This window comes from Numida meleagris, chromosome 3 (genome assembly GCF_002078875.1).
Source record: "Numida meleagris isolate 19003 breed g44 Domestic line chromosome 3, NumMel1.0, whole genome shotgun sequence".
Taxonomy (NCBI): Eukaryota; Metazoa; Chordata; class Aves; order Galliformes; family Numididae; genus Numida; species Numida meleagris.
The window spans coordinates 6,408,547-6,431,443 of record NC_034411.1 but is presented as its reverse complement, the minus strand read 5'-3'; the positions used below and the strand labels follow the sequence as shown (position 1 = coordinate 6,431,443).

Here is a 22,897-nt window from a genome sequence, read left to right as displayed (position 1 = left end):
TGAAGATGCCATTGATTTTGTTCATGCAGGATTGCAAAATGGCTTTAGCCACAGCATCCTTATGCAATAGTTGGTTGATTGTCATTGTTTGTAAACGATGAAAAGAGTCTCACAAAACTAAAACAGAACTTATTACTTTGGTCTGCAATATCATAATTCAAAATACAGCAAACACACTTCAAGTAAGCTATTTTCCATTTGACTAATACAAATGAACTGCAGATATAAACAATTATTGCTGTTTCATTATGCACTTGCATGCGTGAGAGATGGTACATACTTTTGCTGCATTTTTCTTTTTCCTCTTATGGCAAACATCCAGTCCTAACACCCCTTTCCTTTGGAAGAGAAAGCTGCTGTTATTATTTCCTGATATTTCCAGCTATATACTCCATCTGTACTTTTTTCATCACCAGTGTTTTACACGTGTATGACCAACCTCAAGCAGTCACACGATGATGAAAGTATTTGTGAATCCCTGATTTGTTACCTGCATACTTTTCTTATAGCATTTTCTCACCAGTTTTAGGGTGTGCTCAGGAAATCTCCATGGGATTCTACAGATCACATAACACAAAAGGGTCTGTAACGCTGACACATGTTGAATTGTGGACTACTATAAACAAAATAGTAATCTCTAGGCATCTTCTGAACCATCCGTAAAGCTGCACACTTCGTATTGGAGATGGTTATGGGATGATCTAACGTAATACACTGAAAAATAAATGAAATAAAGAAATTATAAAGATTAAAGAGAAGGAAACAAAGTTGGAGAATACTCTGCCATCCTATTATTTAATATTTACCTAAGCCATACTGAAGACTTAGCCTTTCAGTATCTAAGGAGGGGATATAAGAAAGAAGAGGACAGACTCTTCAGCAGACTCTGCTGTAATAGGACAAGGGAAATTGGAAATACAAGTGGGGAAAAATAGATTGGATGTAAGGAAGAAGTTTCTACAGTAAGGATGGTGAGGCACTGGAAGAGGTTGCCCAGAGAGGTGGTGGAAGCCCCATCCCTGGAGACATTCAAGGTCAGGCTGGATGGGGCTCCAAGCTCTGGGTGTTCCTGTTCATTGCAGCAGAGTTTGACTAGATGGTCTTTAAGGGACCCTTCCAACTCAAATGATTCTATGATTCTATGAAATTAGTTCTTGGAGAGGTGCCATCTTTAGTTTTGGCATAATTTAATGAGTTTCAGAATGAGGAATGCTGCTCACCAAACCGGAGCAAAAGAGGACTGCTAAATAAGAATATCCAAGTTCTTCAGCTCTGCTGGCAGTGCTTGGGTGGGTGTGCAAGGGAGCTGATGAGAAGCAATGCAGCACCACACAATCTGTGTAGCTCACACCATGTGATGGGCAAATGGCTAACACCAAATAATTCTAGCACCCAACTGCCACAGCGTTGTCACCCCTGCTAATGCTGTGCTAGGTGAAACTGACCTCAGAGAGACCTGAAATCGTCATGTATCTTCCCATCCGACCTCAGCATGCCCTGTTAAGACTCTAATGCATGCATTCAACTAGATACATTTCCAAAGGACAATTCCTCTTGGCCACCACAGACATCGACTTAAGATTAAATGTTTATTACTTACAAAAGAACCCAGGCAACTAGACCATTCAGCTGCATCAGAAGAAGCTGAAGGCACTCATCTCCATCCAGGTAATGTGTTGCTGTAAAATATGGGCTGTCTAGGTCACAGCCATAGCCTGCCTCTGAAGGAGCACAGCTTTACAAAACCAGACAATAAGCCAAACAGGCACCGGGACATACCCAATAGCCACCTCTTCCAGCAGTAATTTGTACTGTAATTCAGTTCTATCGTGATCGCTACAGCTGGGTTCAGCTTCATGGTCTCAGCAAGACCTTCAAAAATGATGAGACTTTGAGATTGAGCCAAGCTTCTTGTCAGCGCTTCATACTTCAAGGCATTTGTATTTATAATTCCTGTTACTTAACACAACAGAGCCTGGCATGACAAATCCTAGAAACTGTTATGCTGGGATCTTCGTTTTCAGACTCTGCACCAGAGCTTAACTAAATTAGAAAGTATTTGTATGGCATCTCTGTTTGAGCTGCTGGTTGATGTTTTATGTTTTAATGTTTTAAGTAAAGTTTATTATGACAAGTCAGTGAAAGTGCTTTTAGTAGGTCAATAAATCATGGACCTATCATATCACTGGGTGACAGCTATGCAAAGCATAGAAGGAAATTTGATATTATTCCAACAAAATAGCAACTACGGCTACTTCCAGCTTAGTTGCAAATCCACATCAGTCTGTTGATTGTGAATTGAATAGGTAAATAATTATATTCTGGGGAAGGTAAACAAGGTCTTTGTAGATTTTTATCTGTTTGGCAATTCTAAAACTCTTGTGGGGAAAAAAAAATGATTTATTTAACCTAAAATGATCCTCTGGATGCCCACCACGGAGTCTGTTCTATAATTACCTACTGTGGAGGAGTGGGGAAGGGGCTGGGGAGTAACACAAAGCAGATGAAAAAAGAGGATAAAAAGATTTCTGAGAAGTTGAATTCAGTTTTGGCATCTCTCCAACCATATGGAAACTGAAGGGATGTTAAAAAAAATTCTAAGGCAGGATGCACAGGACAAGGGTAGGAAGTTTCCCTTGTCATTACTGTCAGGAGAAAAAAAACCAACCTTTTTATATACAACACAGCAGAACACCTGTCTGATCAGGAAGTGCAACCAATCTTCAGTGGGAAAGCAACTGTGATCCAGCCTACTTTGAAATTGTTTACACCTGATGGATGCACACAAAATATCTCACTAGGATGAAGTAGAATTTGAAGGGAATTTTGCAGAGAGAAACTGTTCTTACTCTCTTCCATCCTACACTGCTTTCAATTGCCTGCTATAGCTTTTGACAGCAAGAGCAATTGCCTGGTATGGCCATTGATGTATGTCTAGCCATGGGTCTGGACTCCATGGCTGCAGCAAGAACAACTATTACATCACAGAAGAATTCACGGCTGGAAGGCATCAGGAGAGACTCGTGTTGAAACCAAGTGTCTAGTTAAAATTAGACCAGAGAATGTACTGTCATGTTGTCTTCAAATGTGAAGGGTAAAAACATGTGGATTTATTCTGGATGCCATTTTTTTTCTGATTCTGAATTAAGGGACTTAACAAATACAAAACTCTCTGCAAGGGGACTGTAGCACTTAAAACTTGCAAAAATTGCCATGGATTCCCCTGACTTGTGGGCTAGCTATTGGATCTGTTATGCACCACAATGATATGTCACATAAGACCTGTAAAAATAGGGAAAACTTGGGGAATGTACTTTAATTTGTTGTTGCCTTATCTCAGGATCCAATCCGCTCCATTACTTGTCGCTCGTGTTCTCTTATAAGGAACAGAAATACATTCCCGGTTTTAGAAGCAAAACAAAGGAGAAAGTATGATGAGTCTGTGAAGGCAGGTACAAGACAACTATATCAAATCTATGTCTTTAGAGACACCAGTACTTCACCCATTAAGGCAACCTTCTTGCTCCATGAACGAGATCCACATGAAGCCGTAGAAGCTAATGTATGAGCAGATTCAACTGGTAGAGCAAGACTTTCTGGGAGCAAGCTCAAAAACAAAATGACATCTGCAAAGGTCTGTCACCAGGATTTTGTATGGGATGCACCAATGCTCTTCCTGTGAAGGCTCAGCAGAAAGGCCACATCGACTTTGGGGAATATGTGCAAACACACAGTCTAGCTACATTTGTGCAAGTTGGCCGGTGGTGTTAGCTTATCGTAGAGAGAAAATGGCAGGCTTAACCGAGGAGAGGATTGGAAAGCTGGCGGCAGGGTTTGCTCTTTCACTGCCCTGTTCAAAAGGCTGCACCCGTGGGCAGATCACTTTTTCCTGTCTCTGCTCCATGAATACCTTGTTCTTTTTAAGGGGATCATATGGGCCAATTATCATATGTACTCTATTTTAAAGCTACTGGCTATCTTACGTGGAGGACAAGCCTGTGGTACAAAATCCTTGACAACTTTTTGCACTCCAGTTGCATATACACACTTCCCTGGGGGGACAGAGTCCTAGCCTTAACAAGACTTTCTCAGTGTTTGAGACACAAATGAAGATAATACAATATTGCACGCCTGCCTTTGTACATTAGAGCAGTGCTCAGACTTGCAGACTCAGGCCTGAATGGAAAGGCTGCTAAGTAGCAGTACCTGTAATACCATGAGGTTTACAGTTAATAACTAAGCAAAAATAAATAAATAAATAAACTATGCCTGCAAAATTTCAGAGAATCACAGATGAAGTATCTTACATTATGCTTGACTGAAAGGCAGAAGAAGGAAAGAGCAGTAGACAGTAAAAGATGAATGTACACTCCTATTCTTAAATAAGCATATTTTTCAGCACTACCATTCTTACAATGAATCACATGATTGGATAGGATTAATTATAATTATGAAATGAACATAATTCTGTGTAAAATATGGGGTCCGGCAGTGGAGTGTAAAGATCAGAGGGTAAAGTTGGTGCAAAATACGATAACAAAGGCAAAAATGGGGAATTGAACAGAGAAAGATCGCAGCAGGGGTTAAGATAAATATGACATTTTTTAAGTACATACGGAAGGAGAGGGCAGTGAAGGAGACAGAAGGGCCTCTTAAAAATGGCAAGGGTAATTTATTGACACAAGTTGTAAGGGCATTGTTTAAGAAAAAAAATGAAATGAATTCTTTGCCTGTGTGCGCAGAGAGGATGGGGACAGATGCCAGAAAGAGACATGTTTCCCACAGGAGAAAGAAAAATGCTTAAGGAAATCAAGATCATACCAGTGGTAGTGATCAAGAAAGCGGAATGTCGGAAAACTGAAAAAAAAAAACTGCAGGAACAAACGTGATGTATCCCAAAATCGGAGGGAGAGGGGAAGAAATACTGCAGAGACGCTGAGAACCTGGAAAGCACTTGGCGGGAAGCTGCATGTGCCGGCAGAAACCTGACACTGTGCTACCATATGGTTAAAGCTAAATTCAGGTTATGGATGCCACCCAGCAAGCTGGTATTTTTGCTTCAAAGACCTTTTGGCAGCAAAGGAAATTTTACTAGCAATAAAAAGGCCAGTCTTCTTTACTTCCTTCTTGCTTGCCCAGTTTGCCTTCCACCACCTGCTTTGTGCAAAGTTATGACAAAAAAAGGGTGCCTGATGGAGAATATTCCCAAGAAGCTGTGTGGCCACTCTACTTCCCACCAGCATCTCTCAGATCCCCCACTGTGGCTACAGGACTCTGTAGTACTCCTGATGCTCATTTCTGCCTTTAGGTTGTGGTCTTTAACAGTTCTAGAAAACAGAAGACATACCAAAGATGCAGAGGATCTACATTAAATTGCAAAAATCTGTGAACTCAGTCCATAAAAGCTATAGACCCTAAAGGACTTGGCCTTTGCATGCACAAGCTTGGCTTGAAGCACATAGACTCCAACAGAATTGCCCACATACATACATTTGAATACATATGCTACTGACAAAACGAAGATGCAGCAATTAAACCGTGCCTACAGCATGTGTATCATATAGATGGGAATAGCAAACAGAGCAGCAGAAGTAGTAACATTTGAGGGAGGTGGTGTCAATGACATGCACTTAAGCAAAGACAGAGTCAGGCCTTAAAAGAATTTGTGGGGAATTTCGCCATGCTAAGAATAGACAGTTCTTGGAGCAGTGATGGGGCAGCTGCTATTCGTAGAACTTTAGTATGGCTGTTCTAAACTTAGTGTGCAAGTAGTCAGAGGTGGTAAATACTGAAGGATATGCACAGATGCTACCAGGAAAAAAAAAAAAGCTGACTGAAGAGCACGGCCAGTCGAGGTGCTGAGTGCCAGTTCCTCAAAGGAGCTATGCTGATCTACACAGGTTGAAATGTAGCTCCTCTGTGCTTCCCCTCCTAGCAGTGAGAGTCAGCAGCTCTGCATCACGCAGGAACATTTGTCATGGTGCAGGGTTATATGCGCGGGGCCTAATCCCATCGACAGCCAGGGCAGACTTTTGAACATGCCAAGGGGTTGAGACTGGACCTTCAGATGAGGGTTTCTAGTCTGATCATCCAATTAACCGGCATTACTCCTCTGAGGACAGCTTCGCTAGCGCTCCCAATCAGCACAAACTGAAGCTGTAAAAGTAAAATGGGCTGGTGCCAAGCACAATCAGATGCATTGGATATACGTAGTGCAGGTGTGGGGAGGACAATGGGGAGAATTCAGAGACCCAGTGTGAAACCTCAGTAATTGGTGGCCAGGGGCTGTGCTGTTTGGGCAAAACTCTGCCCAGCAATCACTCAGCGACCTTTGCAGACGATAATGACATGCCTAAAATAAATAGAAGTGCAGCTGAGAAATTTAGGACAAGACAGAAATAAGAGCAGAAGCTGTAACTCTTCGGAAGATTTATAATTTATGATCGCTCCATGGCATGAGTTCAACTGTGACCTCTCAGCTGGCAGCTGTCTTTATGCTGCTTTCTCCTTCCACCTGCCTAGTGAGAAAACAGCCACCGTCTCTGTGAGCATGGATAAATCTGTCATCCTGACTTACACAATGAACTCTCTGGAGGGAGACTGAAGTAGTCCAGAGAATAAATCTAGCCCTGAGAAACAGTAGCAAGGTTGTCTAAGTTTACAGCATCTCCTTTTAACCTCTTTGGTGTGGACCTTATTGGCTATAATTATAGCTGGCACTGTCTGACATGCTGAAGCCGGGAATCTTCTGCAGCATGATGGATGTCTTGCTCGAGACAAGTCAGAGCTGGACACAAAAAGCATCGGGGACAGGGCAATGATGCAACACACAGCTCTCATCTGACGTGGCAGCCCTGGGCTTTAAAGCCTTTCCCAAGGACGTCCAGGTGGGAAAAGTGATTTCACAAGAGAAAAACACCTTTGCTGAAGTGCTCAGGTCACAAGGACAATGCACTGAGTTAGATTATCAGATTTTAAGGCCAAAAAGGCATTGTTAGTTCAGATGGATTAACAGGCTCCTTCCACTCCTACCAACCTTCTGATGGGAAGGAGGTAGACATCAACTCAATGTTGAACCTGACAACTGCCAGAACCACATCATTCTCTAATAAAATCCCTCTAAGGCAAAGCATCTTGGAGTGTGCTACAGCAAAGCATGTCAGACAAACCAAATGGCTGGCTGTGAATGGAACTTTGTTGATAAAAAAAAAATTGATGTTTGTTTTTTTAAACTTCCTTTTAAAATATCAGAGAATATCTTTCATCCATGGTTCCTATTAAGAAGCTGTATCTGAATAGCTTAGAAGAGCTTAGGACTGTAATTCATCTGCGTTGTGATAGATGGTAAATCTACTGTAATAGACAGTGAGTTGCCCACCTCTATGGGCACTTATCTTGAACACCTTCTCTTCAAGGCAGTCATGCTCAGCTGCCTTGAGGACACCTTCCAAACACATTTACAACATGCCTATCTCATCTGTTGAGCCACATAAAAACGGGACCTTAGTGCAAGGGCAAGGAAGCTGCAGTATCATACAATACTACTGCTAGCACTGATGCCAGCACCACAAAACCTCCTCTGGGAAAGCCCTTAATTGTCACTAGGCTTTAGGTTTATTCATGCAGTTTCCTTCTCTTGTAGCTCTAGTTTGCACCCAAGCTTGATAACAGTCTCATGAGTGAAAAATGTCATGACAAGACACCAGTAAAGACACGTTCAACCCCACCACATTGTGGCTCTGCTCTGGAGGCAGTCACGAATGGCAGAATGAGTTGGGAGAGAAAGGCTCCTAGACCTCCATCAGCACTAACAAAAACCTCTCCCTCAGCTCTTATCCATATTCTTGCTTTGTATCCAAAATCTTGCAAGAACAGGGAGGCCTTAGATGAGATGCAAAAGAGCCCTGACCTAAAAAGGGCTCAGTTTTCTCAGAGGTATCATGATAAAATTTAATGCAAAAAACAACAATCAGAGGTACTTGGCAGGAGTCATCTTGCAACTATTCTGAGAAGCATTTTTGCCACTGAGATTGTCTGCAAGAAAGAAATTGGACTGCGAAGCTTCAGCGTGCTTTTCTAAGGATCAAAAGCAAACTGTCATGACCTCGCTTCTCTACAAAGGTCCCCGTCAAAGGCATCATGTACCATCAACTTCCTGAACACCTGAACAGGTGCAGGAGGTACATGGACGCATCCAGTATCGTGCAGAACAGGGCAGTGAGTAAAACCACACTAACTCGCCAGCTTCGCATATGGTTTGCTCTTTAAACATGCATTTCCATATTGCTTAATAATCTGATTTTGAAAGCATTTTGTTAGAAGCTGTGCAAAGCACATTCCAGTAATGGAGATGTGCTGTGGTTTCCAAGATTTAGTTCATAAAAGCGTTGTGGTAATCTTAATATCCCAGAGACTGTTGACAGCACAGCAGTGTAATGTAGTGTAACTGCCTGGTGGTTAAGGTAATGATCACGTGGCATGTGACAGAGGGAAAGAAGGGAAAGTGAGACAAAGCCAGTGGCCAGCGGAGGCAAACTGCCATACCTCGTTGTTCTCCTGGCAGAACTTTTGTCCTCAGGCCTTTCACTCCTATGTTTCAGATACCATCCTTCTCTTGCCTTGCCTCCCCTCCCACAACAGGACTTGCATCCTCACCTTTCAGCCAAGGGTTTATTCCCTGCCCCAGGATTACATCAGTCTGAACTGATAAACACTACACATAACACAGGATGGGAGGAAAGTAGGTGAGATAAGTTAATATTTTCATCAGAACAGCAACAACAGAAACTGTCAAAGTAGGTCAGAGCCCATGAAGTCCCTCAGGACCATATGTAAATTAACTCCTTCAAAACTAACCCCTCCGGGAAACTGTTCTTAAAGATTAATTTATTATTTGAATAAATATAATAGTTTATATATCTATACTATATATATTACATAATAGCATATAGGTTTTAATAATTATATAGTTGTTAGAGGTTAAATTCTAGTCTGAACCACAACAAATTGCATTAATTGTGATATCTACTATGGATCTTCACACATTTGATGACAGTACACAACTTGCTGGTGTTACCAGCAAGGCTCCCTTCAGCACACTGCTCACTGTCCACTCAGAGTGCCAGTGCCTGGAGTGACAAATGCAGAGGGCACAGAGGCACAGACCATGGTGTTACAACTGCAGCAAACCATTTTTGTCTTCCTTGTCATTTATGTCCGAAAATGGGATATTATTGCTGGGCCTGGATACAGAACCTAAAAAGAAGTCTGGGGAATAGCAATAAGGAATCTTGTCTGCTCAGCAAGATTCAGGAAGAAAGGAAATGATCTATTTTGTGAATTGAAATTATCCCCTTAATGAATTTGGCTCACTATTTCTAGTAAAAAAAATTTACCCATGCTTTATTTTTGTAAAAAAATGTCAGCTTTCCAAAAATACTGAACAGCTGTCCTGAAATAGCAGATTTTCCTGTATGTTTTCTTTATGATTCAGTCCATTCCATAATTTTGCAATGAGAACTGCAGACAGTTCTATTTTGCTTGCAAGAAATATGCACAATACGGCATGTGCCTCATAATCTTCTGTGATTAATGTATAAAAACACAGTCAGAACATATTTATATGAAGGCTTGTAGAATTATAGAGATTGATCTTGGTTTCACTCATGGCCAATGGCTAAGGAGTACTTTAATCTGCTACAGGTGAAAAGGTAATGCAAACACTCTTGTGTTTACTTAGGACAGCGATTGGGAATATTTCATGCCATATTTCAAATACAAACACTCTTTGGCCGTCTCTGAGTTGAGGAAATATAAAGTCATTAGTATACGGTTTTCTACAATCTATTGTAAATATTAAAATTACACAGGTCATTTGACCCAAATTGAGATTTCTGCCTAGTTTCTTCACAACCTTGGCTTCCAGGGGACTGTGAGAGGAAGCAGTCTCCACCATGGCATCACAGTGCCCTAAAGCCCACTCCATTAGGAAGTGGGAACGGTGTTTCAAGATATTATTGGCGGAGCCTTCAAGCCACCTAAAGACTGAGAGCAAGAGCCTGATGCAATTTGAGCCAATGGACAAGCCTCCTTGACTTTCAAAAGTAGTCTTGAACATCATCTTGAATCTTTCATATTTGCTTTGAGACACAGTTTAAGATCAACTGCTGTCACCTGGATTACTGGTTTGACTTTCACATGAGATTCCTTCCCAAGGGGTCTTCAAGGAAGAACCTGCACGCGCCAGCCATGCTTGGTGTTCAGCATCTTGTTTGAAAGCATTATTTCATGTAGTCTTGAACTCATTTTCAGAGCAACAAAGAAAACCTCTTAGAAGGACATAAGACATGTGGAGGTCAAGCAAATCCACTCCTTGCAAAGAGGAGGATCCTTCAGGAGGATCACAATTTACTTCACTTGTTTCCTTGCAGGAGGCTTGAGGTCCTGCTGCAATCTGAGCTTCCAAGCCTACAGCTACCCTGTGTACTGCTTGTGCTTAGTGTGCTAAGGAACGACCCTCTTAACCCGTTCATATGAAAATTAGTCAGTTTTATTCATATATTTAGATAAAACAGTCAAGAACACTTAAGAAATGAATGATGGGATAAAACTCCATCAGCAGAAATGTCCTCATGCATCAAGAGGCATTCAGATCCCTAACAGACACTTTCTCCTACTTCTTTTTTCCCCACCCAAACTTTACCATCCTTCCGAAATCCCCATATCTGCTTAATCTCTTTTTTGCTGAGTGCCTGTAAGGCCTCAGATTTAAAAGTTTTTTGCAGTTCTGCTCTGTAAAACCACAGAGACTGGAAAAAAATGGAAACAAAATGAAATGGGACAGATCAAAACAATCCCAAACACATTCTGGGTCAAACTGACATCTGATTTAAGGGCTCTATATTCACTGAGTCAGTGACGTTTTTTACTGCGTGGGCTCTTCAAGGTGAATTAGGCTCAAAAAAGGCCAGAATCAAAATTATTATCTGAAGCTGGGAGTACCTTACCTCAGCCTTGCAGTGATGAGGAAACTGTGTACAACTTCTTGTAATTCTTGTCTACTTTAAAAATACAAGTGACCTAAGTAGTCAGTCAGTCATGAAGAGCAATATATGAAACCCTGGGCATTTCTTAGTCCAGTGAACTGAAAATATTGGACAAACATTACATCCAAGTTACTCTGGTTACTGGAAGGTTACTCTGAAACTGGAACTCCAGCTATTCATTGAGATAGTTACTCACTTCAACCTAAGGTGAGTTGTGTGAGAGTGGCCAGATACTAATGTACTGTAACGCAGGAGATCTGTGTGTAGGCCCTGGCTTTAACAAGGAACTTATGTGATTTACAATCAGAAGATTTACCATCTAATTAGCTTGAGGTACCTGAGTTAGGAGCTGAGGATCCATTCATGCTCATTTAGACAGAAAGGACTCCTGAAGGAGTCACAGAATCACAGAGTTGTAGGAGCTGGAAGGGACCTCTGAAGATCATGTGGTCCAACCCTCTGCTAAAACATGTTCACTACAGCAGGTTACACAGTCAAGCTGACTCTTCAGCAAAAAGTCACTTCTCTACCTTTGTTGCAGAGCTACTTTTACTTGTTTATAATGTTGAAGGATAAGAATAATCCAACTGTGGCACAGCTTTCCTCTTGTCCACTTGGTGACTTTTTGGATCACAGAAAGATGTGAGTGTTTATTTGTATTATCTGACAGGCAGGGGACTTGAATCTTGATGTGAAAGCTGACGTACATCATTACATTGCATGCTGACTTAAGTAGGAAAAAAAAAATAGCTAGGAGTGCATTCAGCAAATAATAAATGTGGAACAGGTTTGTACGGTCACTTACTCAGTCCAGCCTAGATCACCAGTGACTTAAAAACTTCTGTAACAGTAGTTTGCTGGGAATTCTTTATCTTCTCCAAGCAGGTAAAAATAATGCCAGACAGCACTAACTGCAATGGCCTCACTTCATGCACCACAGGGCACTATCTGCAGAGGGGCAAAGAGGGGGATATCCTTAAGACACTTCTCACTCACTGAAACATACCCCTGCTGCAAGAACTTGGGGAGGACTGGAGACAGGCAGCACATGCCAGCTGAGAGAGGGAGTCACCACCTCCAAAAATCTCCAAACCCTTTAGTCTTTAAATATATATATGTAAAATACACATATAAAATATAGGTCTCGTTTAATACTGTTTCACATGGGACTCGTCACACAAGCTTCCACAGTGCTACCCCACCTGGCCCTGGAACAGCACACTTCTAGGCATTCAAACACGGCGTTAGTATGCAGAGAGGTTAGAGAACAAAGTCAGATCAAAATATCATTTCATCCCTTGGGTCCATGAGCTATTGGCTGTGAATGTAAAGGAATTATCACACACAAGCTTACTTCTACAGGCGGCCTGGCAGGAAAGCATTTCGATTCAGTTAAAGATCCTTCACAGGGAGCAATAGAAATGTTCTTTTCTTTCAATATCTTTCCATTCCTGTTCAAGCATTTATACAAGTATTCAGGGGCTTAACCAGAAATGAAAGAAATTCATTTTAGGTTATGTGTATTAAGAGGCTCTGGGACTCCTCTACCTGTCTGACTGTGCTAAAGATTTTGTTAGCTAAGTTTTGGGGCTTTTTTTTAAACCTCTGGTAACTATCAGTAAATCCCAGGGCTGAACTATTCTGCTCACCTGAAAGAAACTCTCTTTTCACACTGAGAAGCATTCAAAGCATTTTGAGATGTATGGGATTCATTCCGCATATTTACTCAAGAATTTAGTTGTAAGCGCTTACAAACATCTGTTGCATTTCAGCTCAGTAAGTGTAAATAATAGAAATACAATGGCATCGGCATGTTGGATGCCATCTCATGGAAAGGAAAAATTGAGTTACATTTCTCTTACCCAGCATTTGATCGCCAAAAAAAAAGTACAACATACTGCTTGGGGAAGTGGAGTTGATTAATGGGCCGGTCTGTTAAACCATCTGCTCTTGAGGACCCAGTCGGAATCCCAGTGCCCCTAGCTGGGTCAGCACTTTTTCTGGTGCTGAGAAGTGACATTAACTCTGCTGGCCTTCGCTTTTAGGAAGGAAGAAATAGCCCATGGAATTTCATTTGCCTTGGAAAAACAGAAACGCCTTCCCAGATTATGAGCACCAATGTCAGCAAAGTTCAATAAAAGGAAGTACTGTATCAGCACTGCCTAGAAAAAAAAGAGATAATGCTACAACTCAAGAGGATTGAGTTCAAAATATCTTTCAACGAGCAGAGAATAACCTGATCGTCCTCAGAGTGGAGTGTCATAAAATTAAAAGGAGAAAAAAAGGGACCTGGGGCTTCTCTGTGGCACACCGAATAAATGTACTTCCTGACGTTGTCTTTGATAGTCTGTATCAGCTTGTCACTTGGGCAAAAGGTAATGCTGGCCTAGCAATAAATGCTGTAATAATGTTCCAAACCCTTTGAACTAGATATCACAAAAGCTGGGGGCAGTCAAAATGCCAAATAAAGTTAACTAAGCACTAGAGTGGAGGCTAGAGACAGATGCTGCAAGCTGAATGTCAGATCAAGGGATGAGATCAACAAGGTGCTTTAAGGAGGCATTTCCTGGTGAACTCAAGAATCCCCAGCAACCTTTGTAGTCTTTCATCCAAGCCATATTAAAAGAACAGAGCGTAGTTTTTATAAGGGACACAGCAATGCAAACGCACGTCCATTTGTACTCATCATATTTAACTGAAACTGGTTAGGCTAGCTGCTCTCTCCAGTTCCATGTTTCAATTAAAGTTATCATAAATAGGACACTGTGAAATCAGAGGTTTCAGCTTTGAAAAATTGACCTAACATTTGGTTTCTTGTCTTCAGTGTCAAGTACCTTACTACATATACATTATTAACAACCGCCTTTTTGCTCCCTACAGAACTTACTAATGATGTTTTCATCAGTAGCAACAATTAATTGGTAGTTTGCTGCTATTTTGCATATGAGAAGTGCAGGGAGAATGAATGACAATCATACAAAATCACACTGCCATCTAGAAATCAGCTTCACAGTTAAACACGGTCTGCATAAAAATAGCGGCAACTCAAAGCTACAACAACAAAAATGCAGCAGCTCTAAGCAGCAGAGGAACAAGAGCTGTCCAGGGTGCACTGCATCTTAAGCACGGGGACGTGATGTGAAAGACTTAAGGAAACCATGCAGTGAGAGTGCTAGCCCCTAAATCCTCAGCTCAGCAAGGAATCTCCTTTGGCTTCCACTGCCAACATACTACTGTAAACACCTGGGTACAGCATTTCCAGGTGACCGGTGACATCCTACTGTTTTCAAGTACGGTTCTTTGGCTGGTTTCCCAGTATTTTGCAAAAGGGTACAAAAAAAAAAAAAAAAAGGTCATAACTTTTGGGTAAAGCATTATCCTGAAATTCCAGGAGGTCAGGAAGCATTATCCTGAAATTCCAGGAGGTCAGGATTCAGACGAGGGCTTTCCTGCCGCCTTCTCAGGCTTTGTGTTTCTGGGCTGTGCTTAGTCCCTTACTGTAGCTATATCACAACTGCTTCAACCTGCAGGCTGCAGAGGGAGCCAGGATCTGGCAAGCTAAAAGATCAAGCAATCTGAATGTCTTTTTCTTTTCAGAGGCATAAATATTACGTGTTTGTGTGTAAACACACTGATTTTCCATACTTGCTATTGTCACGCTGCCATACTGTACAATAGAGACAGTGAAATGTAGATATTTCATTATACATAGGCAGATATATGTACGTGTTTGTGTTAACATGGTACATATGTCAGACAGATATTATGAATCAGGCAGCATTCTCCCAGATGGGAAACACCAGAAGTGGCAGTTTTTTTCAACTTGAATGCAGTCATCATACTCTTGCCATGCCTTTCACAACACAGACAGCATCGGGACGCGGTGTTTTCAGACTTGAATGATTAGCCATATGTGTTTCCCTGAACACACTGAGCCAGACACCACCTCCAGTGCCCACTGAAATCCATACAATTGCATCAGAGCGAAAGAAGAGAAAAATCTGCCTCTGTTTGCTGAGATAGATGCTGCCATGTTCTTAAACTGATAGTTTGTGCTGTTGGGAGTACAACATCTAACGCTGTTTTATGGCACATCTCTCCCTAGTAGTTCCTCTACTCTTGAAAACAGCATGAGACATAACAGGAAAGAAGTAACAAAACTATGCTGTTCTCACCTCTCTTCTTTCATGTGCCCACACGTGCTGCTGCTGCCTTTTGCATGCATTGATCCCCGTTCCCGCAGTACTAGGTGAGTTATAAGAAAAATCTCAGCCCCATTGTGCTGGGCTCTGTAGAAAAAATGCTTTAAGAAACAGACCCAAGTAACGAGTGATTCTAACAGATTAGATGAAAAACAGTGGTAAGGAGAAAGAACTACAGATGAGACCAAGTAATACATGCAAGAATTTGAGGAAAGGAGCCCAATTCATCCCACACAGTGCATTAATCTGAGGGCACTGTGCGTGCCTCCATTTATCTTTTGAAACCCGGGCAGAAGATAAGCTTGAGCAGCAATTTTTTTCACTTTGAATGGACAGGAAAGGTTAGAAAGAAGCATTAACGTGTGGCATCTGACTGAAGTAGTCTTGATATACTGAACAACGTAGAACATTAAAGTAATGTCAATATTTATTATACAGACGTGTATTGATTGTGCAGTAAAATGATCCGAAGTAATATATGCCATAATAATAATTGAACTCCATTCAGAAAAAGAGCACTGACATGCAGAGAAGGAAAAAGAAATTGAAAAAGGCTATATCAATGCATTAAATTGGTTCATGTGTGCATCCGATTACTGAACAAATAGAAATAACTACACAGCACTGGAAATTGTGCATGAGCAGAACAGAAAGAAACCAGGGCCAAGTTTTTAAAATGCTCTACTGCAGCTCATTGGGTTTTACCAGTTTAGAGCAGCTGAGAAATTGGCCGTGGCACTCAACAGTTCCAACTCTGTAAGGTTCCCTGTATCCATTTGCACCCATTTGTCTTCTCTTATGAATGATTAACGCATTTAGAAATTGTTATACGCGACATATCAATGTAAAGACAGTGCTGTGGGTTAAGGCAAAATAGCTTGCCTTGGGATTTTCATTATCTCTGGTGAAACTGGATTCATTTAACTAAACTGGGTGTATATTTAAAGTCTCTAAGTTCACAATTTATCTGCATAGTCTTCCTAGGCACCATTTCGCCTAATTGCTGGTAACAATTCCATCCGTAGGACTGCTTATATAGCATATTTCCCACTGCTTCAGCAGATGACTGATTCTTTCTTTCTCTTTACTTTTCACAGAGGAATGATAATGTTCCATATTGAAATAGCAATGAACTCCCAATTAAAGACTGTGAAACCGTTTGCACTTGCAAACATTTTTATGAGCGCTTGGGTACGTGGTGTTGGACAAAGCCAACGAGCAGCAAAGAACTAAATTCAGCCTCTTACAGACCTGTCTGCAAATCTGACTTTGGTCATTCCTGTAACCCTTCGTTATGCTTGTAACCATTTTCTGCCTCTCAGGAAAAGCAGCAGCAATGTGCCATAGGAAGGGCCCCAGCACTGAGCCAGTAAGCAGCCGTCTAGTCCTGATAAATGTTTACAGGCTGACTATAAGCTAAAAAATCCCCTTTCTATAAGATCCAAAAAAGCATTCAGTGTTTTGCAGAGCTTCCCATCACTATTCCTGTAAGCATGAGCTCTGCAACTCCTGCACCTCCAGCCGTGTCCTCCAGGCACGTCTGACCTGCAGCAAGAGCAACCACGCGGCTATGCCTGACAGCAGCAGCCTCCATATGGACAGATGCATGCTGAGCAAACAATCAGCAGTTGAAACGAAGGGTCAAAAGGCACACAAGCAATCTTGGTGGCATGCCTCAGAAACCTGCAAGCATACAACCCAGTTCAACTAATCCTTAACTTTGTCCATCGGCCTATATCCAGAGGCTATATTTCTTTGCAGTGTGTCTATAGCCACAGTATTGAAGGGCACAGTTTGAAGGGCCTAGTCTCAGAGCTGGCTAGGACATACCAGATGCTGCACAGAGGAGCATTTAAAACAGCGTTGAGCTTAAACACCTCACTTCTCCACACTGAGTGCCTCTTGTCACCCCTCAGGATGCACAGGTACAAAACGAATCTGACTTGGGCCAGCTGCATACATTCTATAGTTCCTGAATTAACGAGAATTTCAACACGTCTGCCCAAGTTGCTTCTACCAGTTAACAAAAAACACGTTCCCAAAGCAGAAAAAAAGTGATCAGGAATAAGACCATGGCCCATCTGCCTTTGCGTGTCGCGTGAAGTTGAAGGCAAGAGTCAGCATCAAACAGAAGCAGCTCCCTCAACTTCATTGTCCTTCTTTGTCTTTGATTTTCCTGTCTTATCCTTCAGGCAGAGAAGGAATTAGGCTCTGAGACAGCAGCAATAATAATAGCTCCAACACAGCCCTCCTGTCTCTGAAAAGGACACTTATCATAGGTATCTCTCCACCAGGGAAAAATGTTAGACTATAAGACTAAAAGGAAAGGGATGAGAGGTTATTAAAATAAAAAAAAAATCTTACTGAATATCTGGATTTCTAAGTGCTTAGCTATTGTCTCATTATTTTTGTTGCATTTTTTAATATGACAAAATGATAGCTAATGATTTTTTTTTTCCAAAATCTAGAGTAGATGATGGTCTTCATGTTCAGAATGCTTGGTTTCATTGTTTCATTGTACTTTTTATTACCCCCTGGTAGCTCCAAGCTAGGTTTAAATTTCAGTCCCCAGACCATTTTTCCCAGCAAGAGTAAGGCAGCAATCTCCACAAACACCACTAGCAAGAGTCTGCTGTAAAGCTGACCTACTGCAAAAGTTCCTGTTGGCTTTGTGCATTTAAGGAATCACCATTTTCAGGGAAATTTTTGCCTAAGTAACTGCTCCAGGAATCACTATAGAAACATGTGTGCCCAAGGTCTGCTTGCTCAGGTGCCTGCACAATGAGAGCACAGTGGGGCAAGCCATGAGGTGCAGGAAGGAAGGAATAGAGCTCACCCAGCAGCCAGACACCCTGTGTCCATCCACAGCAGCACCACTGGGTGGGGAAGGCCCATACCGCCCTGCGAGGAAGAGATGCTCCATGCTTCCTGGAGGCACCGCTGCATTTCAGAAGCGTCCCAGGAAGATGCTCCGGCCCCTACCTTACTTTGTGCTGGACACAAACTCGGTATTTTAAGATTTCACTAAATGTAACAAAAGGAAAAGAAGAAAAGACAGAGTGGGATAAAAGCAGGATCTAGATGGAGAAAGGGAGCATGGTCTGTTTTGGTTTTCTTTTGAAAGGTTGTTGGGTTTTTTCCTCCCCTGAGCTGATACTGGTTGCATTTAGCTTGCAGCCCTGTTTGTATGGTGCAGATACTAATGATTAATGATGTGCCAAGTGGTTCAGAGAAATTCAGTTCAGGCCCACAGATAGTTGTCAGTCCCTAAGGAACGAGAGCATTTTTTAAAACTGACCCACTAATTACCCATGAAAAGATTCAGGTAGTAGAGCACACTTGACCTTAATCTCAATGGCAGCAGCAGGTCTGATTCCAGGGAGTTTCTTTTACTTCTTTGATTTTCCTGCATCAGAACTTGAAAGGCCACGGTCTAAGATCAGCTTCCGCTCCTCGGTAGTTTCCTAAATTTTCCAGATGATATTTTGCACAATGACGTGTCATTTCATGTTGTATCAATCACATTACAGTATGTCACTTAATATAGCATAAGGCAATATGATTGACACAATCTGAGATGACTTGTCACAACACAACACATCAACTGGGACATTTGTATGTTTTGGGTTTATGTACATATACGCGCTGCCATCGAAGATGGGGGGGGGGGGCGGGTGGAGGGAGGGCAGTCTCCCTTCTTTAGAAGTTTCCACAACACTTTCATTGCAGGGATAATAAACATCTGTTACGTACACTGAAGCTTCTTCAGTTCTCTCTAAGCTACCTCTAATAATAAACTGCCAGAGCTTGAGTTCATTCCAGCCTTTACTTATACTACACACCTTCTCATGACACAAAGTGCCCTGTTCCCAAGAACAGCCTTATTGTTAGGGAGTGGCATAACACAAAGGCTCGTTACAATTAACCACTTGTCCCTTGGTGGCATCTGACTCTAATTCAGCTCCCAAACAATTAATTTAAAGTAACCTCACAAAGCAATCCCTAAGCAACAGTAATTGGCTAATTCCCCTCTACTTATGGTTATGCTCATTATATTACAGACAACTTTAAATCAGGCTGTCATCGCTAGGCCTGGCTGTCACTGAGGCAATTCAGAGGGATGAATTACTACACCCAGGATCACTTGTAATCCGTCTGCATGAGGACACTCCATCCAGGAGCACTGGGAAGGTGGGAAATCCCAGGCCACATCCTGCAGAAGTTTGACAGCACCAACTACAACTGCAGGAATCACAGGACTGCAATTCCTAACAGAGAACCATTTCTCAGTGAAAAATTAAGGAGGCACATTTGCCCTAAGATCTCTAGGCAGCAGGAATAGGAATGACCTGGCAGAGAAGCCCTTAGCTGGGCACTGCGATTCGAGTCATGTTTCTGTGCTCTTAAAGCTTGGCTATACAGCATGGCACAGACAGCCATCAGCTAACCAGACCAGGAACAAAGTTCAGACCTACCTCTGGCTATCGTGTCGTTGCCCCACGCCTCGAGTCTCCATTTAGCATTGTACTTCATAGGGGTGTTTTGAAGATAAAACTCACAAATGGCCAAAAGATGCACTGAGGTTGTTGAAAAGCAGAGTACAGCAGGATTTCACGAGGCTGTTAAAGTAAACAGGATCCCTCTTGGACTGCTGCCACTTTTTGCATCTGGGGAAATAACTTAGAGTGGCAACTGTGCAGCCAGATGTTGCAGAAGTAGTATTTTAAGTTCTTTTCTGCGGCACAGTGTTACATAGAGATATCAGAACATTCTCTAAATATGCCTGCTTGGGTAGCAGGAATGTATGTTCTGACCAAGAGAGTTCTGTCTTCAGTCAAAAGTTGTAACAAAAGCTCTGAGATTGGTTTAACATCTCCAGCACAGAGACGAGATGATTCTACCCTGGCATATGGTGCACCCTGACCTGACAAGCAGCTGTAGGGCAATCAGAAGTGCAGGTATCTGCAGATATGCCATCTCATATCACATCTGAACTGTGGTGCTTGGCCAGAAATGTGATATCCTATGCTTGTTCTGAGGCTGCAGAACTACACGGAGTGAAGAAGGAAAGAAGTAGCACAAAAAAAGGGGAAAAACTCTGTACAGATGAAACTGAGTGGGCATCACATTTTGTAGTATTCCTAACCTCACAGACCTCAGAAGCACAGACCATAAAATGGGAGAAGAGACCACATCCTCGGGTTGTATGTGTTGTCATAACTCTCATAACGTACAGCTCAGCATATTTAGCATATCATAAACATCAGATACAAAAAACATATGGAGCAGTAAGACAAGCTTTTTTTTTCCTAGCTGAAGAACAATCAAAAGTTCAAAGGCAGAGATATCAACACTGAGAATTTCCTGACTTCTCCCCTGAAGAACTCATCATCAGTCCTTTCTGTGGGGCAGTGCTCACCACTCTTGCTCTCCCCTCCACCCCACTCTGCCAGGTCCTTGGCTAAAGGAAGCTCTGTGCCACCCAGAGAGAGAAATGGGATGGCAAGACAGATACTGCTTCCATGAGGAAACGCTCATCGCCTTCCATAGCTCCGCATTTTATGCGGACCCTGCATGCTGCGTATTGCTAGGCAGCTTTGCATTTTGGGGAGAGGAAAATCATCTTCGGCTGAATTGCAAAAACACAAGGGAAAGAAATAAGAGGAAAAGAGATTCTGTGCACCCTGTGAATGGCAAGTTAACAGCTGTAAAAGGGCCACGGTGCCAACAGCTAAAGCAACACCACTCTCCCTTCGCATCTCCAACCTGCTGCAGGTATATTGAGTCCTTTCTCTCATAAGCTGGAGATTCACAACAAGTTCTCCAGTTTATAAAATAAGGTGTTAAGGAGTTGTGGGTTCCTCTCCTGCCTGCCCAGCTGTGTCAATTTCCTGAGCCAATTCAAGAAGAAGCACTGGATGAGAGCAGACAACGGGCAGCACTGAGCAGAGACAAGCCAGGAGCTTTGGGAACACGTCTGCATCCCTCAACATGCAACCACAGATTTCATTGGGTTAGGTGCACACATTATATCTCTTTTGGTGCAGGGACTGGACATCCAGTGATCTCTAGCAGCAGCATTGGTCTGAGATAACAGATTCCTCCACAGCTGTTACAGAGCTGGCCAAAGAATTTAGCATGTTAAAAATAACGATGCAAAGAGAAACAACAGTAACTCCTCACCCTCAGCACTTGGGTTAAATATAATCTAAACTGTTATTGCTACCGGGAAAACACTGTAGATCGTCACACTCCAGGACAGCCAAAATCTCTGGGAACTCCCAGCCAGGTGTGATCTGAAGGCTTCATCATGACAGGCACTAAGAAACATCGCCTTCCCCTCCTGTCATGTGAATTGAGAAGGCTGAGTCCACACAGAATGCATGTACAGAAGAAACCACCGATTCTCACTGCTACATGTAACCTGCATACAAACATAGGTCACTGTAAGATGGCACACAAAAGAACCCAATGCTGTCTGTGTTGTCTATGACATAATTCCCATTTATTTCAAAGGAGAACAGGGCCAAGTTTGGTCTTTTCAAATATATTCCCGGCCAACATGCAACTAGCACTGAGCACAAAGCTGTGTTTCTGCATAAGCCCCCAAATCAGCTTACACAGCGCATTAACCCAGTGCTGGAACAAATTTGCTCATTAGGTTCTTCCAAGCCAAGCGGTCTCCCACCCACAGGCTTGCCTCACTGGGCTGAGCAGTCAGTTACTTCTCCAGGGACGTGAAAGTTCTGGATCTGAAAAATCCCAGAGCCAGAAAGTTCATGGGAGAGCCAAACACCAGACCCAACACAACGAACATGTGAAACTTGATTTGAACTTGGTGTGAAGGCTTCCTCCCATCCACATGGATTTGCAACCCTTGAGTTTCTATTTTGCAGTTCTGACCAGAACAAGCCCCAACTCTCCAAGCAATCTTTGGTCAAAATAGTCAAGTTTCACACCGGTTTCTCATTAAAGTGTCACACAGAACTCCTAATTTGGGGTGACTGTAATGCTTGCGGTTACTTGAAATCGATCTCATGCACATCAAAAGTGGGTCAAGGCTCCTTCAGCAGAAGAGTATCTAGGAAAGCAGAAGTAATGTCACAGCTTTTGCTTAAGCATTGGATCATTTTTGAGTTGTTAACAGTCTCTTTGCAAGTGCTCGCAGGTTTGATTGCCAGCATCTCGCAGGGTTTTAGCTGAACTTAAGCATGGCTCATTATTATACTGATAAGTGTAGCACATGGTCACAAGCTCTGCAGTGACCTCAGTGAAATTACAAATAGAGATTCAGCTTTCCATGAATTTTTCTACTTCTCCATATTGAAATGCTAACATCACTTCAAGGTCCTTCATAGAGTTTAATTATATACCTTCAGCCTGGCATGGATAATGAGTAAGCGTACTGCTATTGATGAGCTAGAATTATCACCAATATTTCATTTGTATAATTTGAAGGAATAATGGAACAATAAATTCTTCTCCTGGTAAACGTAATAAGGGACAGCTCTTGATGTTGCTCTAAAGGAAGGAAAAGGCTGCTCTGCCAGCAGGAGCAGAATCTGCTCCACAGACAGTTTGCTGGCATGGAAAACTGACTTGGATTAAAACAGTTAACTGGAGTGATCAAAGTCATTCAAAGGGGAGCTG

General features: G+C 42.2%; 1 long non-coding RNA gene across 2 annotated transcripts; it reads right to left on the bottom strand.

Annotated features, from left to right (window-relative positions):
* On the bottom strand, window positions 585-2,949 carry LOC110395484. Of its 2 annotated transcripts, XR_002436412.1 has the most exons (3): window positions 2,850-2,949; window positions 2,669-2,771; window positions 585-714 (listed from the first exon to the last, which is right to left on the bottom strand). It is a non-coding gene; the product is annotated as an uncharacterized LOC110395484 (long non-coding RNA). The 2 variants fall into 2 exon arrangements; XR_002436411.1 differs by having other exon boundaries at window positions 2,669-2,949.